This window comes from Lytechinus pictus, unplaced genomic scaffold, assembly GCF_037042905.1.
Source record: "Lytechinus pictus isolate F3 Inbred unplaced genomic scaffold, Lp3.0 scaffold_45, whole genome shotgun sequence".
NCBI classification, from domain to species: domain Eukaryota; kingdom Metazoa; phylum Echinodermata; class Echinoidea; order Temnopleuroida; family Toxopneustidae; genus Lytechinus; species Lytechinus pictus.
Genome location: NW_026974165.1, coordinates 44,758 through 65,939, shown reverse-complemented (window position 1 = coordinate 65,939; position 21,182 = coordinate 44,758). Strand labels below are relative to the sequence as shown.

At 42.4% G+C, this 21,182-nt stretch overlaps 36 non-coding genes across 36 annotated transcripts; all 36 read right to left on the bottom strand.

Moving 5' to 3' along the window:
• Nucleotides 1-109: 109 nt before the first annotated feature.
• Nucleotides 110-228, bottom strand: LOC135158194 (5S ribosomal RNA). Its single transcript, XR_010296967.1, has one exon. It is a non-coding gene; the product is annotated as a 5S ribosomal RNA (ribosomal RNA).
• Nucleotides 229-695: 467 nt separating this feature from the next.
• On the bottom strand, nt 696-814 carry LOC135158193 (5S ribosomal RNA). The gene has a single exon (XR_010296966.1). It is a non-coding gene; the product is annotated as a 5S ribosomal RNA (ribosomal RNA).
• Nucleotides 815-1,281: 467 nt separating this feature from the next.
• Nucleotides 1,282-1,400, bottom strand: LOC135158192 (5S ribosomal RNA). The gene has a single exon (XR_010296965.1). It is a non-coding gene; the product is annotated as a 5S ribosomal RNA (ribosomal RNA).
• Nucleotides 1,401-1,867: 467 nt separating this feature from the next.
• LOC135158190 (5S ribosomal RNA) lies at nt 1,868-1,986 on the bottom strand. Its single transcript, XR_010296963.1, has one exon. It is a non-coding gene; the product is annotated as a 5S ribosomal RNA (ribosomal RNA).
• Nucleotides 1,987-2,453: 467 nt separating this feature from the next.
• On the bottom strand, nt 2,454-2,572 carry LOC135158189 (5S ribosomal RNA). The gene has a single exon (XR_010296962.1). It is a non-coding gene; the product is annotated as a 5S ribosomal RNA (ribosomal RNA).
• A 467-nt stretch (nt 2,573-3,039) lies between these two features.
• Nucleotides 3,040-3,158, bottom strand: LOC135158188 (5S ribosomal RNA). The gene has a single exon (XR_010296961.1). It is a non-coding gene; the product is annotated as a 5S ribosomal RNA (ribosomal RNA).
• A 467-nt stretch (nt 3,159-3,625) lies between these two features.
• On the bottom strand, nt 3,626-3,744 carry LOC135158187 (5S ribosomal RNA). Its single transcript, XR_010296960.1, has one exon. It is a non-coding gene; the product is annotated as a 5S ribosomal RNA (ribosomal RNA).
• A 467-nt stretch (nt 3,745-4,211) lies between these two features.
• LOC135158186 (5S ribosomal RNA) lies at nt 4,212-4,330 on the bottom strand. The gene has a single exon (XR_010296959.1). It is a non-coding gene; the product is annotated as a 5S ribosomal RNA (ribosomal RNA).
• A 467-nt stretch (nt 4,331-4,797) lies between these two features.
• On the bottom strand, nt 4,798-4,916 carry LOC135158185 (5S ribosomal RNA). Its single transcript, XR_010296958.1, has one exon. It is a non-coding gene; the product is annotated as a 5S ribosomal RNA (ribosomal RNA).
• Nucleotides 4,917-5,383: 467 nt separating this feature from the next.
• Nucleotides 5,384-5,502, bottom strand: LOC135158184 (5S ribosomal RNA). Its single transcript, XR_010296957.1, has one exon. It is a non-coding gene; the product is annotated as a 5S ribosomal RNA (ribosomal RNA).
• Nucleotides 5,503-5,969: 467 nt separating this feature from the next.
• Nucleotides 5,970-6,088, bottom strand: LOC135158183 (5S ribosomal RNA). Its single transcript, XR_010296956.1, has one exon. It is a non-coding gene; the product is annotated as a 5S ribosomal RNA (ribosomal RNA).
• Nucleotides 6,089-6,555: 467 nt separating this feature from the next.
• LOC135158182 (5S ribosomal RNA) lies at nt 6,556-6,674 on the bottom strand. The gene has a single exon (XR_010296955.1). It is a non-coding gene; the product is annotated as a 5S ribosomal RNA (ribosomal RNA).
• Nucleotides 6,675-7,141: 467 nt separating this feature from the next.
• LOC135158181 (5S ribosomal RNA) lies at nt 7,142-7,260 on the bottom strand. Its single transcript, XR_010296954.1, has one exon. It is a non-coding gene; the product is annotated as a 5S ribosomal RNA (ribosomal RNA).
• Nucleotides 7,261-7,727: 467 nt separating this feature from the next.
• On the bottom strand, nt 7,728-7,846 carry LOC135158179 (5S ribosomal RNA). Its single transcript, XR_010296952.1, has one exon. It is a non-coding gene; the product is annotated as a 5S ribosomal RNA (ribosomal RNA).
• Nucleotides 7,847-8,313: 467 nt separating this feature from the next.
• LOC135158178 (5S ribosomal RNA) lies at nt 8,314-8,432 on the bottom strand. Its single transcript, XR_010296951.1, has one exon. It is a non-coding gene; the product is annotated as a 5S ribosomal RNA (ribosomal RNA).
• A 467-nt stretch (nt 8,433-8,899) lies between these two features.
• LOC135158177 (5S ribosomal RNA) lies at nt 8,900-9,018 on the bottom strand. Its single transcript, XR_010296950.1, has one exon. It is a non-coding gene; the product is annotated as a 5S ribosomal RNA (ribosomal RNA).
• A 467-nt stretch (nt 9,019-9,485) lies between these two features.
• On the bottom strand, nt 9,486-9,604 carry LOC135158176 (5S ribosomal RNA). The gene has a single exon (XR_010296949.1). It is a non-coding gene; the product is annotated as a 5S ribosomal RNA (ribosomal RNA).
• Nucleotides 9,605-10,071: 467 nt separating this feature from the next.
• On the bottom strand, nt 10,072-10,190 carry LOC135158175 (5S ribosomal RNA). The gene has a single exon (XR_010296948.1). It is a non-coding gene; the product is annotated as a 5S ribosomal RNA (ribosomal RNA).
• Nucleotides 10,191-10,657: 467 nt separating this feature from the next.
• LOC135158174 (5S ribosomal RNA) lies at nt 10,658-10,776 on the bottom strand. Its single transcript, XR_010296947.1, has one exon. It is a non-coding gene; the product is annotated as a 5S ribosomal RNA (ribosomal RNA).
• Nucleotides 10,777-11,243: 467 nt separating this feature from the next.
• On the bottom strand, nt 11,244-11,362 carry LOC135158173 (5S ribosomal RNA). Its single transcript, XR_010296946.1, has one exon. It is a non-coding gene; the product is annotated as a 5S ribosomal RNA (ribosomal RNA).
• Nucleotides 11,363-11,829: 467 nt separating this feature from the next.
• LOC135158172 (5S ribosomal RNA) lies at nt 11,830-11,948 on the bottom strand. The gene has a single exon (XR_010296945.1). It is a non-coding gene; the product is annotated as a 5S ribosomal RNA (ribosomal RNA).
• Nucleotides 11,949-12,415: 467 nt separating this feature from the next.
• On the bottom strand, nt 12,416-12,534 carry LOC135158171 (5S ribosomal RNA). The gene has a single exon (XR_010296944.1). It is a non-coding gene; the product is annotated as a 5S ribosomal RNA (ribosomal RNA).
• A 467-nt stretch (nt 12,535-13,001) lies between these two features.
• LOC135158170 (5S ribosomal RNA) lies at nt 13,002-13,120 on the bottom strand. Its single transcript, XR_010296943.1, has one exon. It is a non-coding gene; the product is annotated as a 5S ribosomal RNA (ribosomal RNA).
• A 467-nt stretch (nt 13,121-13,587) lies between these two features.
• Nucleotides 13,588-13,706, bottom strand: LOC135158168 (5S ribosomal RNA). Its single transcript, XR_010296941.1, has one exon. It is a non-coding gene; the product is annotated as a 5S ribosomal RNA (ribosomal RNA).
• A 467-nt stretch (nt 13,707-14,173) lies between these two features.
• Nucleotides 14,174-14,292, bottom strand: LOC135158167 (5S ribosomal RNA). Its single transcript, XR_010296940.1, has one exon. It is a non-coding gene; the product is annotated as a 5S ribosomal RNA (ribosomal RNA).
• Nucleotides 14,293-14,759: 467 nt separating this feature from the next.
• Nucleotides 14,760-14,878, bottom strand: LOC135158166 (5S ribosomal RNA). The gene has a single exon (XR_010296939.1). It is a non-coding gene; the product is annotated as a 5S ribosomal RNA (ribosomal RNA).
• A 467-nt stretch (nt 14,879-15,345) lies between these two features.
• Nucleotides 15,346-15,464, bottom strand: LOC135158165 (5S ribosomal RNA). The gene has a single exon (XR_010296938.1). It is a non-coding gene; the product is annotated as a 5S ribosomal RNA (ribosomal RNA).
• Nucleotides 15,465-15,931: 467 nt separating this feature from the next.
• Nucleotides 15,932-16,050, bottom strand: LOC135158164 (5S ribosomal RNA). The gene has a single exon (XR_010296937.1). It is a non-coding gene; the product is annotated as a 5S ribosomal RNA (ribosomal RNA).
• Nucleotides 16,051-16,517: 467 nt separating this feature from the next.
• LOC135158163 (5S ribosomal RNA) lies at nt 16,518-16,636 on the bottom strand. The gene has a single exon (XR_010296936.1). It is a non-coding gene; the product is annotated as a 5S ribosomal RNA (ribosomal RNA).
• Nucleotides 16,637-17,103: 467 nt separating this feature from the next.
• LOC135158162 (5S ribosomal RNA) lies at nt 17,104-17,222 on the bottom strand. Its single transcript, XR_010296935.1, has one exon. It is a non-coding gene; the product is annotated as a 5S ribosomal RNA (ribosomal RNA).
• A 467-nt stretch (nt 17,223-17,689) lies between these two features.
• Nucleotides 17,690-17,808, bottom strand: LOC135158161 (5S ribosomal RNA). The gene has a single exon (XR_010296934.1). It is a non-coding gene; the product is annotated as a 5S ribosomal RNA (ribosomal RNA).
• Nucleotides 17,809-18,275: 467 nt separating this feature from the next.
• Nucleotides 18,276-18,394, bottom strand: LOC135158160 (5S ribosomal RNA). The gene has a single exon (XR_010296933.1). It is a non-coding gene; the product is annotated as a 5S ribosomal RNA (ribosomal RNA).
• Nucleotides 18,395-18,861: 467 nt separating this feature from the next.
• Nucleotides 18,862-18,980, bottom strand: LOC135158159 (5S ribosomal RNA). The gene has a single exon (XR_010296932.1). It is a non-coding gene; the product is annotated as a 5S ribosomal RNA (ribosomal RNA).
• Nucleotides 18,981-19,447: 467 nt separating this feature from the next.
• LOC135158157 (5S ribosomal RNA) lies at nt 19,448-19,566 on the bottom strand. Its single transcript, XR_010296930.1, has one exon. It is a non-coding gene; the product is annotated as a 5S ribosomal RNA (ribosomal RNA).
• A 467-nt stretch (nt 19,567-20,033) lies between these two features.
• Nucleotides 20,034-20,152, bottom strand: LOC135158156 (5S ribosomal RNA). The gene has a single exon (XR_010296929.1). It is a non-coding gene; the product is annotated as a 5S ribosomal RNA (ribosomal RNA).
• A 467-nt stretch (nt 20,153-20,619) lies between these two features.
• Nucleotides 20,620-20,738, bottom strand: LOC135158155 (5S ribosomal RNA). Its single transcript, XR_010296928.1, has one exon. It is a non-coding gene; the product is annotated as a 5S ribosomal RNA (ribosomal RNA).
• Between the last annotated feature and the right edge of the window lie 444 nt (nt 20,739-21,182).

Sequence of the window (21,182 nt, the reverse complement as noted above, 5' to 3'; positions counted from 1 at the left end):
GGAGACGAAAAAGACAACAAAAAGAGACAAAAGTGATACTATAAGGAAAACAAATACCAACGACTTAAAATGTAAAAATGAATAAAGGGGCATTTCATGAAGCAAAAAATGCCTACAACACCCGGTATTCCCAGGCGGTCTCCCATCCAAGTACTAACCGAGCCCTATGCTGCTTGACTTCGGTGATCGGACGAGAACCGGTATATTCAGCATGGTATGGTCGTAGGCTCTTGCTCCATCAAAGTCAAGCTATTTGAAGGGATACTATGACGTCATCATCTATTTAATCCCTGTCAGTAATAATATTGGTTTCTTGATGTCTTCAGTCATTCCACCGATCTTTCATTGGGTTTGTTTCAGTTTCCATCGGATGCCTACCTACGAGAATTTTGAGATATTGTCGTGTTTTTTTTCTTGGATGCGCACCTGTGTGTGACGCAACAATTCACATGATGGTGTAGGCCTTGAACTGCGCGCCTCGTCTCTTGGAGACCCTGTGCTTGCAAACAAACGACTTTCCTCATTGCCTTGAATGTCGGACATCAAGCGAAAAGTTTATTCCTGCTCTATTAAAAAGGGTGACGAAGGAGACGAAAAAGACAACAAAAAGAGACAAAAGTGATACTATAAGGAAAACAAATACCAACGACTTAAAATGTAAAAATGAATAAAGGGGCATTTCATGAAGCAAAAAATGCCTACAACACCCGGTATTCCCAGGCGGTCTCCCATCCAAGTACTAACCGAGCCCTATGCTGCTTGACTTCGGTGATCGGACGAGAACCGGTATATTCAGCATGGTATGGTCGTAGGCTCTTGCTCCATCAAAGTCAAGCTATTTGAAGGGATACTATGACGTCATCATCTATTTAATCCCTGTCAGTAATAATATTGGTTTCTTGATGTCTTCAGTCATTCCACCGATCTTTCATTGGGTTTGTTTCAGTTTCCATCGGATGCCTACCTACGAGAATTTTGAGATATTGTCGTGTTTTTTTTCTTGGATGCGCACCTGTGTGTGACGCAACAATTCACATGATGGTGTAGGCCTTGAACTGCGCGCCTCGTCTCTTGGAGACCCTGTGCTTGCAAACAAACGACTTTCCTCATTGCCTTGAATGTCGGACATCAAGCGAAAAGTTTATTCCTGCTCTATTAAAAAGGGTGACGAAGGAGACGAAAAAGACAACAAAAAGAGACAAAAGTGATACTATAAGGAAAACAAATACCAACGACTTAAAATGTAAAAATGAATAAAGGGGCATTTCATGAAGCAAAAAATGCCTACAACACCCGGTATTCCCAGGCGGTCTCCCATCCAAGTACTAACCGAGCCCTATGCTGCTTGACTTCGGTGATCGGACGAGAACCGGTATATTCAGCATGGTATGGTCGTAGGCTCTTGCTCCATCAAAGTCAAGCTATTTGAAGGGATACTATGACGTCATCATCTATTTAATCCCTGTCAGTAATAATATTGGTTTCTTGATGTCTTCAGTCATTCCACCGATCTTTCATTGGGTTTGTTTCAGTTTCCATCGGATGCCTACCTACGAGAATTTTGAGATATTGTCGTGTTTTTTTTCTTGGATGCGCACCTGTGTGTGACGCAACAATTCACATGATGGTGTAGGCCTTGAACTGCGCGCCTCGTCTCTTGGAGACCCTGTGCTTGCAAACAAACGACTTTCCTCATTGCCTTGAATGTCGGACATCAAGCGAAAAGTTTATTCCTGCTCTATTAAAAAGGGTGACGAAGGAGACGAAAAAGACAACAAAAAGAGACAAAAGTGATACTATAAGGAAAACAAATACCAACGACTTAAAATGTAAAAATGAATAAAGGGGCATTTCATGAAGCAAAAAATGCCTACAACACCCGGTATTCCCAGGCGGTCTCCCATCCAAGTACTAACCGAGCCCTATGCTGCTTGACTTCGGTGATCGGACGAGAACCGGTATATTCAGCATGGTATGGTCGTAGGCTCTTGCTCCATCAAAGTCAAGCTATTTGAAGGGATACTATGACGTCATCATCTATTTAATCCCTGTCAGTAATAATATTGGTTTCTTGATGTCTTCAGTCATTCCACCGATCTTTCATTGGGTTTGTTTCAGTTTCCATCGGATGCCTACCTACGAGAATTTTGAGATATTGTCGTGTTTTTTTTCTTGGATGCGCACCTGTGTGTGACGCAACAATTCACATGATGGTGTAGGCCTTGAACTGCGCGCCTCGTCTCTTGGAGACCCTGTGCTTGCAAACAAACGACTTTCCTCATTGCCTTGAATGTCGGACATCAAGCGAAAAGTTTATTCCTGCTCTATTAAAAAGGGTGACGAAGGAGACGAAAAAGACAACAAAAAGAGACAAAAGTGATACTATAAGGAAAACAAATACCAACGACTTAAAATGTAAAAATGAATAAAGGGGCATTTCATGAAGCAAAAAATGCCTACAACACCCGGTATTCCCAGGCGGTCTCCCATCCAAGTACTAACCGAGCCCTATGCTGCTTGACTTCGGTGATCGGACGAGAACCGGTATATTCAGCATGGTATGGTCGTAGGCTCTTGCTCCATCAAAGTCAAGCTATTTGAAGGGATACTATGACGTCATCATCTATTTAATCCCTGTCAGTAATAATATTGGTTTCTTGATGTCTTCAGTCATTCCACCGATCTTTCATTGGGTTTGTTTCAGTTTCCATCGGATGCCTACCTACGAGAATTTTGAGATATTGTCGTGTTTTTTTTCTTGGATGCGCACCTGTGTGTGACGCAACAATTCACATGATGGTGTAGGCCTTGAACTGCGCGCCTCGTCTCTTGGAGACCCTGTGCTTGCAAACAAACGACTTTCCTCATTGCCTTGAATGTCGGACATCAAGCGAAAAGTTTATTCCTGCTCTATTAAAAAGGGTGACGAAGGAGACGAAAAAGACAACAAAAAGAGACAAAAGTGATACTATAAGGAAAACAAATACCAACGACTTAAAATGTAAAAATGAATAAAGGGGCATTTCATGAAGCAAAAAATGCCTACAACACCCGGTATTCCCAGGCGGTCTCCCATCCAAGTACTAACCGAGCCCTATGCTGCTTGACTTCGGTGATCGGACGAGAACCGGTATATTCAGCATGGTATGGTCGTAGGCTCTTGCTCCATCAAAGTCAAGCTATTTGAAGGGATACTATGACGTCATCATCTATTTAATCCCTGTCAGTAATAATATTGGTTTCTTGATGTCTTCAGTCATTCCACCGATCTTTCATTGGGTTTGTTTCAGTTTCCATCGGATGCCTACCTACGAGAATTTTGAGATATTGTCGTGTTTTTTTTCTTGGATGCGCACCTGTGTGTGACGCAACAATTCACATGATGGTGTAGGCCTTGAACTGCGCGCCTCGTCTCTTGGAGACCCTGTGCTTGCAAACAAACGACTTTCCTCATTGCCTTGAATGTCGGACATCAAGCGAAAAGTTTATTCCTGCTCTATTAAAAAGGGTGACGAAGGAGACGAAAAAGACAACAAAAAGAGACAAAAGTGATACTATAAGGAAAACAAATACCAACGACTTAAAATGTAAAAATGAATAAAGGGGCATTTCATGAAGCAAAAAATGCCTACAACACCCGGTATTCCCAGGCGGTCTCCCATCCAAGTACTAACCGAGCCCTATGCTGCTTGACTTCGGTGATCGGACGAGAACCGGTATATTCAGCATGGTATGGTCGTAGGCTCTTGCTCCATCAAAGTCAAGCTATTTGAAGGGATACTATGACGTCATCATCTATTTAATCCCTGTCAGTAATAATATTGGTTTCTTGATGTCTTCAGTCATTCCACCGATCTTTCATTGGGTTTGTTTCAGTTTCCATCGGATGCCTACCTACGAGAATTTTGAGATATTGTCGTGTTTTTTTTCTTGGATGCGCACCTGTGTGTGACGCAACAATTCACATGATGGTGTAGGCCTTGAACTGCGCGCCTCGTCTCTTGGAGACCCTGTGCTTGCAAACAAACGACTTTCCTCATTGCCTTGAATGTCGGACATCAAGCGAAAAGTTTATTCCTGCTCTATTAAAAAGGGTGACGAAGGAGACGAAAAAGACAACAAAAAGAGACAAAAGTGATACTATAAGGAAAACAAATACCAACGACTTAAAATGTAAAAATGAATAAAGGGGCATTTCATGAAGCAAAAAATGCCTACAACACCCGGTATTCCCAGGCGGTCTCCCATCCAAGTACTAACCGAGCCCTATGCTGCTTGACTTCGGTGATCGGACGAGAACCGGTATATTCAGCATGGTATGGTCGTAGGCTCTTGCTCCATCAAAGTCAAGCTATTTGAAGGGATACTATGACGTCATCATCTATTTAATCCCTGTCAGTAATAATATTGGTTTCTTGATGTCTTCAGTCATTCCACCGATCTTTCATTGGGTTTGTTTCAGTTTCCATCGGATGCCTACCTACGAGAATTTTGAGATATTGTCGTGTTTTTTTTCTTGGATGCGCACCTGTGTGTGACGCAACAATTCACATGATGGTGTAGGCCTTGAACTGCGCGCCTCGTCTCTTGGAGACCCTGTGCTTGCAAACAAACGACTTTCCTCATTGCCTTGAATGTCGGACATCAAGCGAAAAGTTTATTCCTGCTCTATTAAAAAGGGTGACGAAGGAGACGAAAAAGACAACAAAAAGAGACAAAAGTGATACTATAAGGAAAACAAATACCAACGACTTAAAATGTAAAAATGAATAAAGGGGCATTTCATGAAGCAAAAAATGCCTACAACACCCGGTATTCCCAGGCGGTCTCCCATCCAAGTACTAACCGAGCCCTATGCTGCTTGACTTCGGTGATCGGACGAGAACCGGTATATTCAGCATGGTATGGTCGTAGGCTCTTGCTCCATCAAAGTCAAGCTATTTGAAGGGATACTATGACGTCATCATCTATTTAATCCCTGTCAGTAATAATATTGGTTTCTTGATGTCTTCAGTCATTCCACCGATCTTTCATTGGGTTTGTTTCAGTTTCCATCGGATGCCTACCTACGAGAATTTTGAGATATTGTCGTGTTTTTTTTCTTGGATGCGCACCTGTGTGTGACGCAACAATTCACATGATGGTGTAGGCCTTGAACTGCGCGCCTCGTCTCTTGGAGACCCTGTGCTTGCAAACAAACGACTTTCCTCATTGCCTTGAATGTCGGACATCAAGCGAAAAGTTTATTCCTGCTCTATTAAAAAGGGTGACGAAGGAGACGAAAAAGACAACAAAAAGAGACAAAAGTGATACTATAAGGAAAACAAATACCAACGACTTAAAATGTAAAAATGAATAAAGGGGCATTTCATGAAGCAAAAAATGCCTACAACACCCGGTATTCCCAGGCGGTCTCCCATCCAAGTACTAACCGAGCCCTATGCTGCTTGACTTCGGTGATCGGACGAGAACCGGTATATTCAGCATGGTATGGTCGTAGGCTCTTGCTCCATCAAAGTCAAGCTATTTGAAGGGATACTATGACGTCATCATCTATTTAATCCCTGTCAGTAATAATATTGGTTTCTTGATGTCTTCAGTCATTCCACCGATCTTTCATTGGGTTTGTTTCAGTTTCCATCGGATGCCTACCTACGAGAATTTTGAGATATTGTCGTGTTTTTTTTCTTGGATGCGCACCTGTGTGTGACGCAACAATTCACATGATGGTGTAGGCCTTGAACTGCGCGCCTCGTCTCTTGGAGACCCTGTGCTTGCAAACAAACGACTTTCCTCATTGCCTTGAATGTCGGACATCAAGCGAAAAGTTTATTCCTGCTCTATTAAAAAGGGTGACGAAGGAGACGAAAAAGACAACAAAAAGAGACAAAAGTGATACTATAAGGAAAACAAATACCAACGACTTAAAATGTAAAACTGAATAAAGGGGCATTTCATGAAGCAAAAAATGCCTACAACACCCGGTATTCCCAGGCGGTCTCCCATCCAAGTACTAACCGAGCCCTATGCTGCTTGACTTCGGTGATCGGACGAGAACCGGTATATTCAGCATGGTATGGTCGTAGGCTCTTGCTCCATCAAAGTCAAGCTATTTGAAGGGATACTATGACGTCATCATCTATTTAATCCCTGTCAGTAATAATATTGGTTTCTTGATGTCTTCAGTCATTCCACCGATCTTTCATTGGGTTTGTTTCAGTTTCCATCGGATGCCTACCTACGAGAATTTTGAGATATTGTCGTGTTTTTTTTCTTGGATGCGCACCTGTGTGTGACGCAACAATTCACATGATGGTGTAGGCCTTGAACTGCGCGCCTCGTCTCTTGGAGACCCTGTGCTTGCAAACAAACGACTTTCCTCATTGCCTTGAATGTCGGACATCAAGCGAAAAGTTTATTCCTGCTCTATTAAAAAGGGTGACGAAGGAGACGAAAAAGACAACAAAAAGAGACAAAAGTGATACTATAAGGAAAACAAATACCAACGACTTAAAATGTAAAAATGAATAAAGGGGCATTTCATGAAGCAAAAAATGCCTACAACACCCGGTATTCCCAGGCGGTCTCCCATCCAAGTACTAACCGAGCCCTATGCTGCTTGACTTCGGTGATCGGACGAGAACCGGTATATTCAGCATGGTATGGTCGTAGGCTCTTGCTCCATCAAAGTCAAGCTATTTGAAGGGATACTATGACGTCATCATCTATTTAATCCCTGTCAGTAATAATATTGGTTTCTTGATGTCTTCAGTCATTCCACCGATCTTTCATTGGGTTTGTTTCAGTTTCCATCGGATGCCTACCTACGAGAATTTTGAGATATTGTCGTGTTTTTTTTCTTGGATGCGCACCTGTGTGTGACGCAACAATTCACATGATGGTGTAGGCCTTGAACTGCGCGCCTCGTCTCTTGGAGACCCTGTGCTTGCAAACAAACGACTTTCCTCATTGCCTTGAATGTCGGACATCAAGCGAAAAGTTTATTCCTGCTCTATTAAAAAGGGTGACGAAGGAGACGAAAAAGACAACAAAAAGAGACAAAAGTGATACTATAAGGAAAACAAATACCAACGACTTAAAATGTAAAAATGAATAAAGGGGCATTTCATGAAGCAAAAAATGCCTACAACACCCGGTATTCCCAGGCGGTCTCCCATCCAAGTACTAACCGAGCCCTATGCTGCTTGACTTCGGTGATCGGACGAGAACCGGTATATTCAGCATGGTATGGTCGTAGGCTCTTGCTCCATCAAAGTCAAGCTATTTGAAGGGATACTATGACGTCATCATCTATTTAATCCCTGTCAGTAATAATATTGGTTTCTTGATGTCTTCAGTCATTCCACCGATCTTTCATTGGGTTTGTTTCAGTTTCCATCGGATGCCTACCTACGAGAATTTTGAGATATTGTCGTGTTTTTTTTCTTGGATGCGCACCTGTGTGTGACGCAACAATTCACATGATGGTGTAGGCCTTGAACTGCGCGCCTCGTCTCTTGGAGACCCTGTGCTTGCAAACAAACGACTTTCCTCATTGCCTTGAATGTCGGACATCAAGCGAAAAGTTTATTCCTGCTCTATTAAAAAGGGTGACGAAGGAGACGAAAAAGACAACAAAAAGAGACAAAAGTGATACTATAAGGAAAACAAATACCAACGACTTAAAATGTAAAAATGAATAAAGGGGCATTTCATGAAGCAAAAAATGCCTACAACACCCGGTATTCCCAGGCGGTCTCCCATCCAAGTACTAACCGAGCCCTATGCTGCTTGACTTCGGTGATCGGACGAGAACCGGTATATTCAGCATGGTATGGTCGTAGGCTCTTGCTCCATCAAAGTCAAGCTATTTGAAGGGATACTATGACGTCATCATCTATTTAATCCCTGTCAGTAATAATATTGGTTTCTTGATGTCTTCAGTCATTCCACCGATCTTTCATTGGGTTTGTTTCAGTTTCCATCGGATGCCTACCTACGAGAATTTTGAGATATTGTCGTGTTTTTTTTCTTGGATGCGCACCTGTGTGTGACGCAACAATTCACATGATGGTGTAGGCCTTGAACTGCGCGCCTCGTCTCTTGGAGACCCTGTGCTTGCAAACAAACGACTTTCCTCATTGCCTTGAATGTCGGACATCAAGCGAAAAGTTTATTCCTGCTCTATTAAAAAGGGTGACGAAGGAGACGAAAAAGACAACAAAAAGAGACAAAAGTGATACTATAAGGAAAACAAATACCAACGACTTAAAATGTAAAACTGAATAAAGGGGCATTTCATGAAGCAAAAAATGCCTACAACACCCGGTATTCCCAGGCGGTCTCCCATCCAAGTACTAACCGAGCCCTATGCTGCTTGACTTCGGTGATCGGACGAGAACCGGTATATTCAGCATGGTATGGTCGTAGGCTCTTGCTCCATCAAAGTCAAGCTATTTGAAGGGATACTATGACGTCATCATCTATTTAATCCCTGTCAGTAATAATATTGGTTTCTTGATGTCTTCAGTCATTCCACCGATCTTTCATTGGGTTTGTTTCAGTTTCCATCGGATGCCTACCTACGAGAATTTTGAGATATTGTCGTGTTTTTTTTCTTGGATGCGCACCTGTGTGTGACGCAACAATTCACATGATGGTGTAGGCCTTGAACTGCGCGCCTCGTCTCTTGGAGACCCTGTGCTTGCAAACAAACGACTTTCCTCATTGCCTTGAATGTCGGACATCAAGCGAAAAGTTTATTCCTGCTCTATTAAAAAGGGTGACGAAGGAGACGAAAAAGACAACAAAAAGAGACAAAAGTGATACTATAAGGAAAACAAATACCAACGACTTAAAATGTAAAAATGAATAAAGGGGCATTTCATGAAGCAAAAAATGCCTACAACACCCGGTATTCCCAGGCGGTCTCCCATCCAAGTACTAACCGAGCCCTATGCTGCTTGACTTCGGTGATCGGACGAGAACCGGTATATTCAGCATGGTATGGTCGTAGGCTCTTGCTCCATCAAAGTCAAGCTATTTGAAGGGATACTATGACGTCATCATCTATTTAATCCCTGTCAGTAATAATATTGGTTTCTTGATGTCTTCAGTCATTCCACCGATCTTTCATTGGGTTTGTTTCAGTTTCCATCGGATGCCTACCTACGAGAATTTTGAGATATTGTCGTGTTTTTTTTCTTGGATGCGCACCTGTGTGTGACGCAACAATTCACATGATGGTGTAGGCCTTGAACTGCGCGCCTCGTCTCTTGGAGACCCTGTGCTTGCAAACAAACGACTTTCCTCATTGCCTTGAATGTCGGACATCAAGCGAAAAGTTTATTCCTGCTCTATTAAAAAGGGTGACGAAGGAGACGAAAAAGACAACAAAAAGAGACAAAAGTGATACTATAAGGAAAACAAATACCAACGACTTAAAATGTAAAAATGAATAAAGGGGCATTTCATGAAGCAAAAAATGCCTACAACACCCGGTATTCCCAGGCGGTCTCCCATCCAAGTACTAACCGAGCCCTATGCTGCTTGACTTCGGTGATCGGACGAGAACCGGTATATTCAGCATGGTATGGTCGTAGGCTCTTGCTCCATCAAAGTCAAGCTATTTGAAGGGATACTATGACGTCATCATCTATTTAATCCCTGTCAGTAATAATATTGGTTTCTTGATGTCTTCAGTCATTCCACCGATCTTTCATTGGGTTTGTTTCAGTTTCCATCGGATGCCTACCTACGAGAATTTTGAGATATTGTCGTGTTTTTTTTCTTGGATGCGCACCTGTGTGTGACGCAACAATTCACATGATGGTGTAGGCCTTGAACTGCGCGCCTCGTCTCTTGGAGACCCTGTGCTTGCAAACAAACGACTTTCCTCATTGCCTTGAATGTCGGACATCAAGCGAAAAGTTTATTCCTGCTCTATTAAAAAGGGTGACGAAGGAGACGAAAAAGACAACAAAAAGAGACAAAAGTGATACTATAAGGAAAACAAATACCAACGACTTAAAATGTAAAACTGAATAAAGGGGCATTTCATGAAGCAAAAAATGCCTACAACACCCGGTATTCCCAGGCGGTCTCCCATCCAAGTACTAACCGAGCCCTATGCTGCTTGACTTCGGTGATCGGACGAGAACCGGTATATTCAGCATGGTATGGTCGTAGGCTCTTGCTCCATCAAAGTCAAGCTATTTGAAGGGATACTATGACGTCATCATCTATTTAATCCCTGTCAGTAATAATATTGGTTTCTTGATGTCTTCAGTCATTCCACCGATCTTTCATTGGGTTTGTTTCAGTTTCCATCGGATGCCTACCTACGAGAATTTTGAGATATTGTCGTGTTTTTTTTCTTGGATGCGCACCTGTGTGTGACGCAACAATTCACATGATGGTGTAGGCCTTGAACTGCGCGCCTCGTCTCTTGGAGACCCTGTGCTTGCAAACAAACGACTTTCCTCATTGCCTTGAATGTCGGACATCAAGCGAAAAGTTTATTCCTGCTCTATTAAAAAGGGTGACGAAGGAGACGAAAAAGACAACAAAAAGAGACAAAAGTGATACTATAAGGAAAACAAATACCAACGACTTAAAATGTAAAAATGAATAAAGGGGCATTTCATGAAGCAAAAAATGCCTACAACACCCGGTATTCCCAGGCGGTCTCCCATCCAAGTACTAACCGAGCCCTATGCTGCTTGACTTCGGTGATCGGACGAGAACCGGTATATTCAGCATGGTATGGTCGTAGGCTCTTGCTCCATCAAAGTCAAGCTATTTGAAGGGATACTATGACGTCATCATCTATTTAATCCCTGTCAGTAATAATATTGGTTTCTTGATGTCTTCAGTCATTCCACCGATCTTTCATTGGGTTTGTTTCAGTTTCCATCGGATGCCTACCTACGAGAATTTTGAGATATTGTCGTGTTTTTTTTCTTGGATGCGCACCTGTGTGTGACGCAACAATTCACATGATGGTGTAGGCCTTGAACTGCGCGCCTCGTCTCTTGGAGACCCTGTGCTTGCAAACAAACGACTTTCCTCATTGCCTTGAATGTCGGACATCAAGCGAAAAGTTTATTCCTGCTCTATTAAAAAGGGTGACGAAGGAGACGAAAAAGACAACAAAAAGAGACAAAAGTGATACTATAAGGAAAACAAATACCAACGACTTAAAATGTAAAAATGAATAAAGGGGCATTTCATGAAGCAAAAAATGCCTACAACACCCGGTATTCCCAGGCGGTCTCCCATCCAAGTACTAACCGAGCCCTATGCTGCTTGACTTCGGTGATCGGACGAGAACCGGTATATTCAGCATGGTATGGTCGTAGGCTCTTGCTCCATCAAAGTCAAGCTATTTGAAGGGATACTATGACGTCATCATCTATTTAATCCCTGTCAGTAATAATATTGGTTTCTTGATGTCTTCAGTCATTCCACCGATCTTTCATTGGGTTTGTTTCAGTTTCCATCGGATGCCTACCTACGAGAATTTTGAGATATTGTCGTGTTTTTTTTCTTGGATGCGCACCTGTGTGTGACGCAACAATTCACATGATGGTGTAGGCCTTGAACTGCGCGCCTCGTCTCTTGGAGACCCTGTGCTTGCAAACAAACGACTTTCCTCATTGCCTTGAATGTCGGACATCAAGCGAAAAGTTTATTCCTGCTCTATTAAAAAGGGTGACGAAGGAGACGAAAAAGACAACAAAAAGAGACAAAAGTGATACTATAAGGAAAACAAATACCAACGACTTAAAATGTAAAAATGAATAAAGGGGCATTTCATGAAGCAAAAAATGCCTACAACACCCGGTATTCCCAGGCGGTCTCCCATCCAAGTACTAACCGAGCCCTATGCTGCTTGACTTCGGTGATCGGACGAGAACCGGTATATTCAGCATGGTATGGTCGTAGGCTCTTGCTCCATCAAAGTCAAGCTATTTGAAGGGATACTATGACGTCATCATCTATTTAATCCCTGTCAGTAATAATATTGGTTTCTTGATGTCTTCAGTCATTCCACCGATCTTTCATTGGGTTTGTTTCAGTTTCCATCGGATGCCTACCTACGAGAATTTTGAGATATTGTCGTGTTTTTTTTCTTGGATGCGCACCTGTGTGTGACGCAACAATTCACATGATGGTGTAGGCCTTGAACTGCGCGCCTCGTCTCTTGGAGACCCTGTGCTTGCAAACAAACGACTTTCCTCATTGCCTTGAATGTCGGACATCAAGCGAAAAGTTTATTCCTGCTCTATTAAAAAGGGTGACGAAGGAGACGAAAAAGACAACAAAAAGAGACAAAAGTGATACTATAAGGAAAACAAATACCAACGACTTAAAATGTAAAAATGAATAAAGGGGCATTTCATGAAGCAAAAAATGCCTACAACACCCGGTATTCCCAGGCGGTCTCCCATCCAAGTACTAACCGAGCCCTATGCTGCTTGACTTCGGTGATCGGACGAGAACCGGTATATTCAGCATGGTATGGTCGTAGGCTCTTGCTCCATCAAAGTCAAGCTATTTGAAGGGATACTATGACGTCATCATCTATTTAATCCCTGTCAGTAATAATATTGGTTTCTTGATGTCTTCAGTCATTCCACCGATCTTTCATTGGGTTTGTTTCAGTTTCCATCGGATGCCTACCTACGAGAATTTTGAGATATTGTCGTGTTTTTTTTCTTGGATGCGCACCTGTGTGTGACGCAACAATTCACATGATGGTGTAGGCCTTGAACTGCGCGCCTCGTCTCTTGGAGACCCTGTGCTTGCAAACAAACGACTTTCCTCATTGCCTTGAATGTCGGACATCAAGCGAAAAGTTTATTCCTGCTCTATTAAAAAGGGTGACGAAGGAGACGAAAAAGACAACAAAAAGAGACAAAAGTGATACTATAAGGAAAACAAATACCAACGACTTAAAATGTAAAAATGAATAAAGGGGCATTTCATGAAGCAAAAAATGCCTACAACACCCGGTATTCCCAGGCGGTCTCCCATCCAAGTACTAACCGAGCCCTATGCTGCTTGACTTCGGTGATCGGACGAGAACCGGTATATTCAGCATGGTATGGTCGTAGGCTCTTGCTCCATCAAAGTCAAGCTATTTGAAGGGATACTATGACGTCATCATCTATTTAATCCCTGTCAGTAATAATATTGGTTTCTTGATGTCTTCAGTCATTCCACCGATCTTTCATTGGGTTTGTTTCAGTTTCCATCGGATGCCTACCTACGAGAATTTTGAGATATTGTCGTGTTTTTTTTCTTGGATGCGCACCTGTGTGTGACGCAACAATTCACATGATGGTGTAGGCCTTGAACTGCGCGCCTCGTCTCTTGGAGACCCTGTGCTTGCAAACAAACGACTTTCCTCATTGCCTTGAATGTCGGACATCAAGCGAAAAGTTTATTCCTGCTCTATTAAAAAGGGTGACGAAGGAGACGAAAAAGACAACAAAAAGAGACAAAAGTGATACTATAAGGAAAACAAATACCAACGACTTAAAATGTAAAAATGAATAAAGGGGCATTTCATGAAGCAAAAAATGCCTACAACACCCGGTATTCCCAGGCGGTCTCCCATCCAAGTACTAACCGAGCCCTATGCTGCTTGACTTCGGTGATCGGACGAGAACCGGTATATTCAGCATGGTATGGTCGTAGGCTCTTGCTCCATCAAAGTCAAGCTATTTGAAGGGATACTATGACGTCATCATCTATTTAATCCCTGTCAGTAATAATATTGGTTTCTTGATGTCTTCAGTCATTCCACCGATCTTTCATTGGGTTTGTTTCAGTTTCCATCGGATGCCTACCTACGAGAATTTTGAGATATTGTCGTGTTTTTTTTCTTGGATGCGCACCTGTGTGTGACGCAACAATTCACATGATGGTGTAGGCCTTGAACTGCGCGCCTCGTCTCTTGGAGACCCTGTGCTTGCAAACAAACGACTTTCCTCATTGCCTTGAATGTCGGACATCAAGCGAAAAGTTTATTCCTGCTCTATTAAAAAGGGTGACGAAGGAGACGAAAAAGACAACAAAAAGAGACAAAAGTGATACTATAAGGAAAACAAATACCAACGACTTAAAATGTAAAAATGAATAAAGGGGCATTTCATGAAGCAAAAAATGCCTACAACACCCGGTATTCCCAGGCGGTCTCCCATCCAAGTACTAACCGAGCCCTATGCTGCTTGACTTCGGTGATCGGACGAGAACCGGTATATTCAGCATGGTATGGTCGTAGGCTCTTGCTCCATCAAAGTCAAGCTATTTGAAGGGATACTATGACGTCATCATCTATTTAATCCCTGTCAGTAATAATATTGGTTTCTTGATGTCTTCAGTCATTCCACCGATCTTTCATTGGGTTTGTTTCAGTTTCCATCGGATGCCTACCTACGAGAATTTTGAGATATTGTCGTGTTTTTTTTCTTGGATGCGCACCTGTGTGTGACGCAACAATTCACATGATGGTGTAGGCCTTGAACTGCGCGCCTCGTCTCTTGGAGACCCTGTGCTTGCAAACAAACGACTTTCCTCATTGCCTTGAATGTCGGACATCAAGCGAAAAGTTTATTCCTGCTCTATTAAAAAGGGTGACGAAGGAGACGAAAAAGACAACAAAAAGAGACAAAAGTGATACTATAAGGAAAACAAATACCAACGACTTAAAATGTAAAAATGAATAAAGGGGCATTTCATGAAGCAAAAAATGCCTACAACACCCGGTATTCCCAGGCGGTCTCCCATCCAAGTACTAACCGAGCCCTATGCTGCTTGACTTCGGTGATCGGACGAGAACCGGTATATTCAGCATGGTATGGTCGTAGGCTCTTGCTCCATCAAAGTCAAGCTATTTGAAGGGATACTATGACGTCATCATCTATTTAATCCCTGTCAGTAATAATATTGGTTTCTTGATGTCTTCAGTCATTCCACCGATCTTTCATTGGGTTTGTTTCAGTTTCCATCGGATGCCTACCTACGAGAATTTTGAGATATTGTCGTGTTTTTTTTCTTGGATGCGCACCTGTGTGTGACGCAACAATTCACATGATGGTGTAGGCCTTGAACTGCGCGCCTCGTCTCTTGGAGACCCTGTGCTTGCAAACAAACGACTTTCCTCATTGCCTTGAATGTCGGACATCAAGCGAAAAGTTTATTCCTGCTCTATTAAAAAGGGTGACGAAGGAGACGAAAAAGACAACAAAAAGAGACAAAAGTGATACTATAAGGAAAACAAATACCAACGACTTAAAATGTAAAAATGAATAAAGGGGCATTTCATGAAGCAAAAAATGCCTACAACACCCGGTATTCCCAGGCGGTCTCCCATCCAAGTACTAACCGAGCCCTATGCTGCTTGACTTCGGTGATCGGACGAGAACCGGTATATTCAGCATGGTATGGTCGTAGGCTCTTGCTCCATCAAAGTCAAGCTATTTGAAGGGATACTATGACGTCATCATCTATTTAATCCCTGTCAGTAATAATATTGGTTTCTTGATGTCTTCAGTCATTCCACCGATCTTTCATTGGGTTTGTTTCAGTTTCCATCGGATGCCTACCTACGAGAATTTTGAGATATTGTCGTGTTTTTTTTCTTGGATGCGCACCTGTGTGTGACGCAACAATTCACATGATGGTGTAGGCCTTGAACTGCGCGCCTCGTCTCTTGGAGACCCTGTGCTTGCAAACAAACGACTTTCCTCATTGCCTTGAATGTCGGACATCAAGCGAAAAGTTTATTCCTGCTCTATTAAAAAGGGTGACGAAGGAGACGAAAAAGACAACAAAAAGAGACAAAAGTGATACTATAAGGAAAACAAATACCAACGACTTAAAATGTAAAAATGAATAAAGGGGCATTTCATGAAGCAAAAAATGCCTACAACACCCGGTATTCCCAGGCGGTCTCCCATCCAAGTACTAACCGAGCCCTATGCTGCTTGACTTCGGTGATCGGACGAGAACCGGTATATTCAGCATGGTATGGTCGTAGGCTCTTGCTCCATCAAAGTCAAGCTATTTGAAGGGATACTATGACGTCATCATCTATTTAATCCCTGTCAGTAATAATATTGGTTTCTTGATGTCTTCAGTCATTCCACCGATCTTTCATTGGGTTTGTTTCAGTTTCCATCGGATGCCTACCTACGAGAATTTTGAGATATTGTCGTGTTTTTTTTCTTGGATGCGCACCTGTGTGTGACGCAACAATTCACATGATGGTGTAGGCCTTGAACTGCGCGCCTCGTCTCTTGGAGACCCTGTGCTTGCAAACAAACGACTTTCCTCATTGCCTTGAATGTCGGACATCAAGCGAAAAGTTTATTCCTGCTCTATTAAAAAGGGTGACGAAGGAGACGAAAAAGACAACAAAAAGAGACAAAAGTGATACTATAAGGAAAACAAATACCAACGACTTAAAATGTAAAAATGAATAAAGGGGCATTTCATGAAGCAAAAAATGCCTACAACACCCGGTATTCCCAGGCGGTCTCCCATCCAAGTACTAACCGAGCCCTATGCTGCTTGACTTCGGTGATCGGACGAGAACCGGTATATTCAGCATGGTATGGTCGTAGGCTCTTGCTCCATCAAAGTCAAGCTATTTGAAGGGATACTATGACGTCATCATCTATTTAATCCCTGTCAGTAATAATATTGGTTTCTTGATGTCTTCAGTCATTCCACCGATCTTTCATTGGGTTTGTTTCAGTTTCCATCGGATGCCTACCTACGAGAATTTTGAGATATTGTCGTGTTTTTTTTCTTGGATGCGCACCTGTGTGTGACGCAACAATTCACATGATGGTGTAGGCCTTGAACTGCGCGCCTCGTCTCTTGGAGACCCTGTGCTTGCAAACAAACGACTTTCCTCATTGCCTTGAATGTCGGACATCAAGCGAAAAGTTTATTCCTGCTCTATTAAAAAGGGTGACGAAGGAGACGAAAAAGACAACAAAAAGAGACAAAAGTGATACTATAAGGAAAACAAATACCAACGACTTAAAATGTAAAAATGAATAAAGGGGCATTTCATGAAGCAAAAAATGCCTACAACACCCGGTATTCCCAGGCGGTCTCCCATCCAAGTACTAACCGAGCCCTATGCTGCTTGACTTCGGTGATCGGACGAGAACCGGTATATTCAGCATGGTATGGTCGTAGGCTCTTGCTCCATCAAAGTCAAGCTATTTGAAGGGATACTATGACGTCATCATCTATTTAATCCCTGTCAGTAATAATATTGGTTTCTTGATGTCTTCAGTCATTCCACCGATCTTTCATTGGGTTTGTTTCAGTTTCCATCGGATGCCTACCTACGAGAATTTTGAGATATTGTCGTGTTTTTTTTCTTGGATGCGCACCTGTGTGTGACGCAACAATTCACATGATGGTGTAGGCCTTGAACTGCGCGCCTCGTCTCTTGGAGACCCTGTGCTTGCAAACAAACGACTTTCCTCATTGCCTTGAATGTCGGACATCAAGCGAAAAGTTTATTCCTGCTCTATTAAAAAGGGTGACGAAGGAGACGAAAAAGACAACAAAAAGAGACAAAAGTGATACTATAAGGAAAACAAATACCAACGACTTAAAATGTAAAAATGAATAAAGGGGCATTTCATGAAGCAAAAAATGCCTACAACACCCGGTATTCCCAGGCGGTCTCCCATCCAAGTACTAACCGAGCCCTATGCTGCTTGACTTCGGTGATCGGACGAGAACCGGTATATTCAGCATGGTATGGTCGTAGGCTCTTGCTCCATCAAAGTCAAGCTATTTGAAGGGATACTATGACGTCATCATCTATTTAATCCCTGTCAGTAATAATATTGGTTTCTTGATGTCTTCAGTCATTCCACCGATCTTTCATTGGGTTTGTTTCAGTTTCCATCGGATGCCTACCTACGAGAATTTTGAGATATTGTCGTGTTTTTTTTCTTGGATGCGCACCTGTGTGTGACGCAACAATTCACATGATGGTGTAGGCCTTGAACTGCGCGCCTCGTCTCTTGGAGACCCTGTGCTTGCAAACAAACGACTTTCCTCATTGCCTTGAATGTCGGACATCAAGCGAAAAGTTTATTCCTGCTCTATTAAAAAGGGTGACGAAGGAGACGAAAAAGACAACAAAAAGAGACAAAAGTGATACTATAAGGAAAACAAATACCAACGACTTAAAATGTAAAAATGAATAAAGGGGCATTTCATGAAGCAAAAAATGCCTACAACACCCGGTATTCCCAGGCGGTCTCCCATCCAAGTACTAACCGAGCCCTATGCTGCTTGACTTCGGTGATCGGACGAGAACCGGTATATTCAGCATGGTATGGTCGTAGGCTCTTGCTCCATCAAAGTCAAGCTATTTGAAGGGATACTATGACGTCATCATCTATTTAATCCCTGTCAGTAATAATATTGGTTTCTTGATGTCTTCAGTCATTCCACCGATCTTTCATTGGGTTTGTTTCAGTTTCCATCGGATGCCTACCTACGAGAATTTTGAGATATTGTCGTGTTTTTTTTCTTGGATGCGCACCTGTGTGTGACGCAACAATTCACATGATGGTGTAGGCCTTGAACTGCGCGCCTCGTCTCTTGGAGACCCTGTGCTTGCAAACAAACGACTTTCCTCATTGCCTTGAATGTCGGACATCAAGCGAAAAGTTTATTCCTGCTCTATTAAAAAGGGTGACGAAGGAGACGAAAAAGACAACAAAAAGAGACAAAAGTGATACTATAAGGAAAACAAATACCAACGACTTAAAATGTAAAAATGAATAAAGGGGCATTTCATGAAGCAAAAAATGCCTACAACACCCGGTATTCCCAGGCGGTCTCCCATCCAAGTACTAACCGAGCCCTATGCTGCTTGACTTCGGTGATCGGACGAGAACCGGTATATTCAGCATGGTATGGTCGTAGGCTCTTGCTCCATCAAAGTCAAGCTATTTGAAGGGATACTATGACGTCATCATCTATTTAATCCCTGTCAGTAATAATATTGGTTTCTTGATGTCTTCAGTCATTCCACCGATCTTTCATTGGGTTTGTTTCAGTTTCCATCGGATGCCTACCTACGAGAATTTTGAGATATTGTCGTGTTTTTTTTCTTGGATGCGCACCTGTGTGTGACGCAACAATTCACATGATGGTGTAGGCCTTGAACTGCGCGCCTCGTCTCTTGGAGACCCTGTGCTTGCAAACAAACGACTTTCCTCATTGCCTTGAATGTCGGACATCAAGCGAAAAGTTTATTCCTGCTCTATTAAAAAGGGTGACGAAGGAGACGAAAAAGACAACAAAAAGAGACAAAAGTGATACTATAAGGAAAACAAATACCAACGACTTAAAATGTAAAAATGAATAAAGGGGCATTTCATGAAGCAAAAAATGCCTACAACACCCGGTATTCCCAGGCGGTCTCCCATCCAAGTACTAACCGAGCCCTATGCTGCTTGACTTCGGTGATCGGACGAGAACCGGTATATTCAGCATGGTATGGTCGTAGGCTCTTGCTCCATCAAAGTCAAGCTATTTGAAGGGATACTATGACGTCATCATCTATTTAATCCCTGTCAGTAATAATATTGGTTTCTTGATGTCTTCAGTCATTCCACCGATCTTTCATTGGGTTTGTTTCAGTTTCCATCGGATGCCTACCTACGAGAATTTTGAGATATTGTCGTGTTTTTTTTCTTGGATGCGCACCTGTGTGTGACGCAACAATTCACATGATGGTGTAGGCCTTGAACTGCGCGCCTCGTCTCTTGGAGACCCTGTGCTTGCAAACAAACGACTTTCCTCATTGCCTTGAATGTCGGACATCAAGCGAAAAGTTTATTCCTGCTCTATTAAAAAGGGTGACGAAGGAGACGAAAAAGACAACAAAAAGAGACAAAAGTGATACTATAAGGAAAACAAATACCAACGACTTAAAATGTAAAAATGAATAAAGGGGCATTTCATGAAGCAAAAAATGCCTACAACACCCGGTATTCCCAGGCGGTCTCCCATCCAAGTACTAACCGAGCCCTATGCTGCTTGACTTCGGTGATCGGACGAGAACCGGTATATTCAGCATGGTATGGTCGTAGGCTCTTGCTCCATCAAAGTCAAGCTATTTGAAGGGATACTATGACGTCATCATCTATTTAATCCCTGTCAGTAATAATATTGGTTTCTTGATGTCTTCAGTCATTCCACCGATCTTTCATTGGGTTTGTTTCAGTTTCCATCGGATGCCTACCTACGAGAATTTTGAGATATTGTCGTGTTTTTTTTCTTGGATGCGCACCTGTGTGTGACGCAACAATTCACATGATGGTGTAGGCCTTGAACTGCGCGCCTCGTCTCTTGGAGACCCTGTGCTTGCAAACAAACGACTTTCCTCATTGCCTTGAATGTCGGACATCAAGCGAAAAGTTTATTCCTGCTCTATTAAAAAGGGTGACGAAGGAGACGAAAAAGACAACAAAAAGAGACAAAAGTGATACTATAAGGAAAACAAATACCAACGACTTAAAATGTAAAAATGAATAAAGGGGCATTTCATGAAGCAAAAAATGCCTACAACACCCGGTATTCCCAGGCGGTCTCCCATCCAAGTACTAACCGAGCCCTATGCTGCTTGACTTCGGTGATCGGACGAGAACCGGTATATTCAGCATGGTATGGTCGTAGGCTCTTGCTCCATCAAAGTCAAGCTATTTGAAGGGATACTATGACGTCATCATCTATTTAATCCCTGTCAGTAATAATATTGGTTTCTTGATGTCTTCAGTCATTCCACCGATCTTTCATTGGGTTTGTTTCAGTTTCCATCGGATGCCTACCTACGAGAATTTTGAGATATTGTCGTGTTTTTTTTCTTGGATGCGCACCTGTGTGTGACGCAACAATTCACATGATGGTGTAGGCCTTGAACTGCGCGCCTCGTCTCTTGGAGACCCTGTGCTTGCAAACAAACGACTTTCCTCATTGCCTTGAATGTCGGACATCAAGCGAAAAGTTTATTCCTGCTCTATTAAAAAGGGTGACGAAGGAGACGAAAAAGACAACAAAAAGAGACAAAAGTGATACTATAAGGAAAACAAATACCAACGACTTAAAATGTAAAAATGAATAAA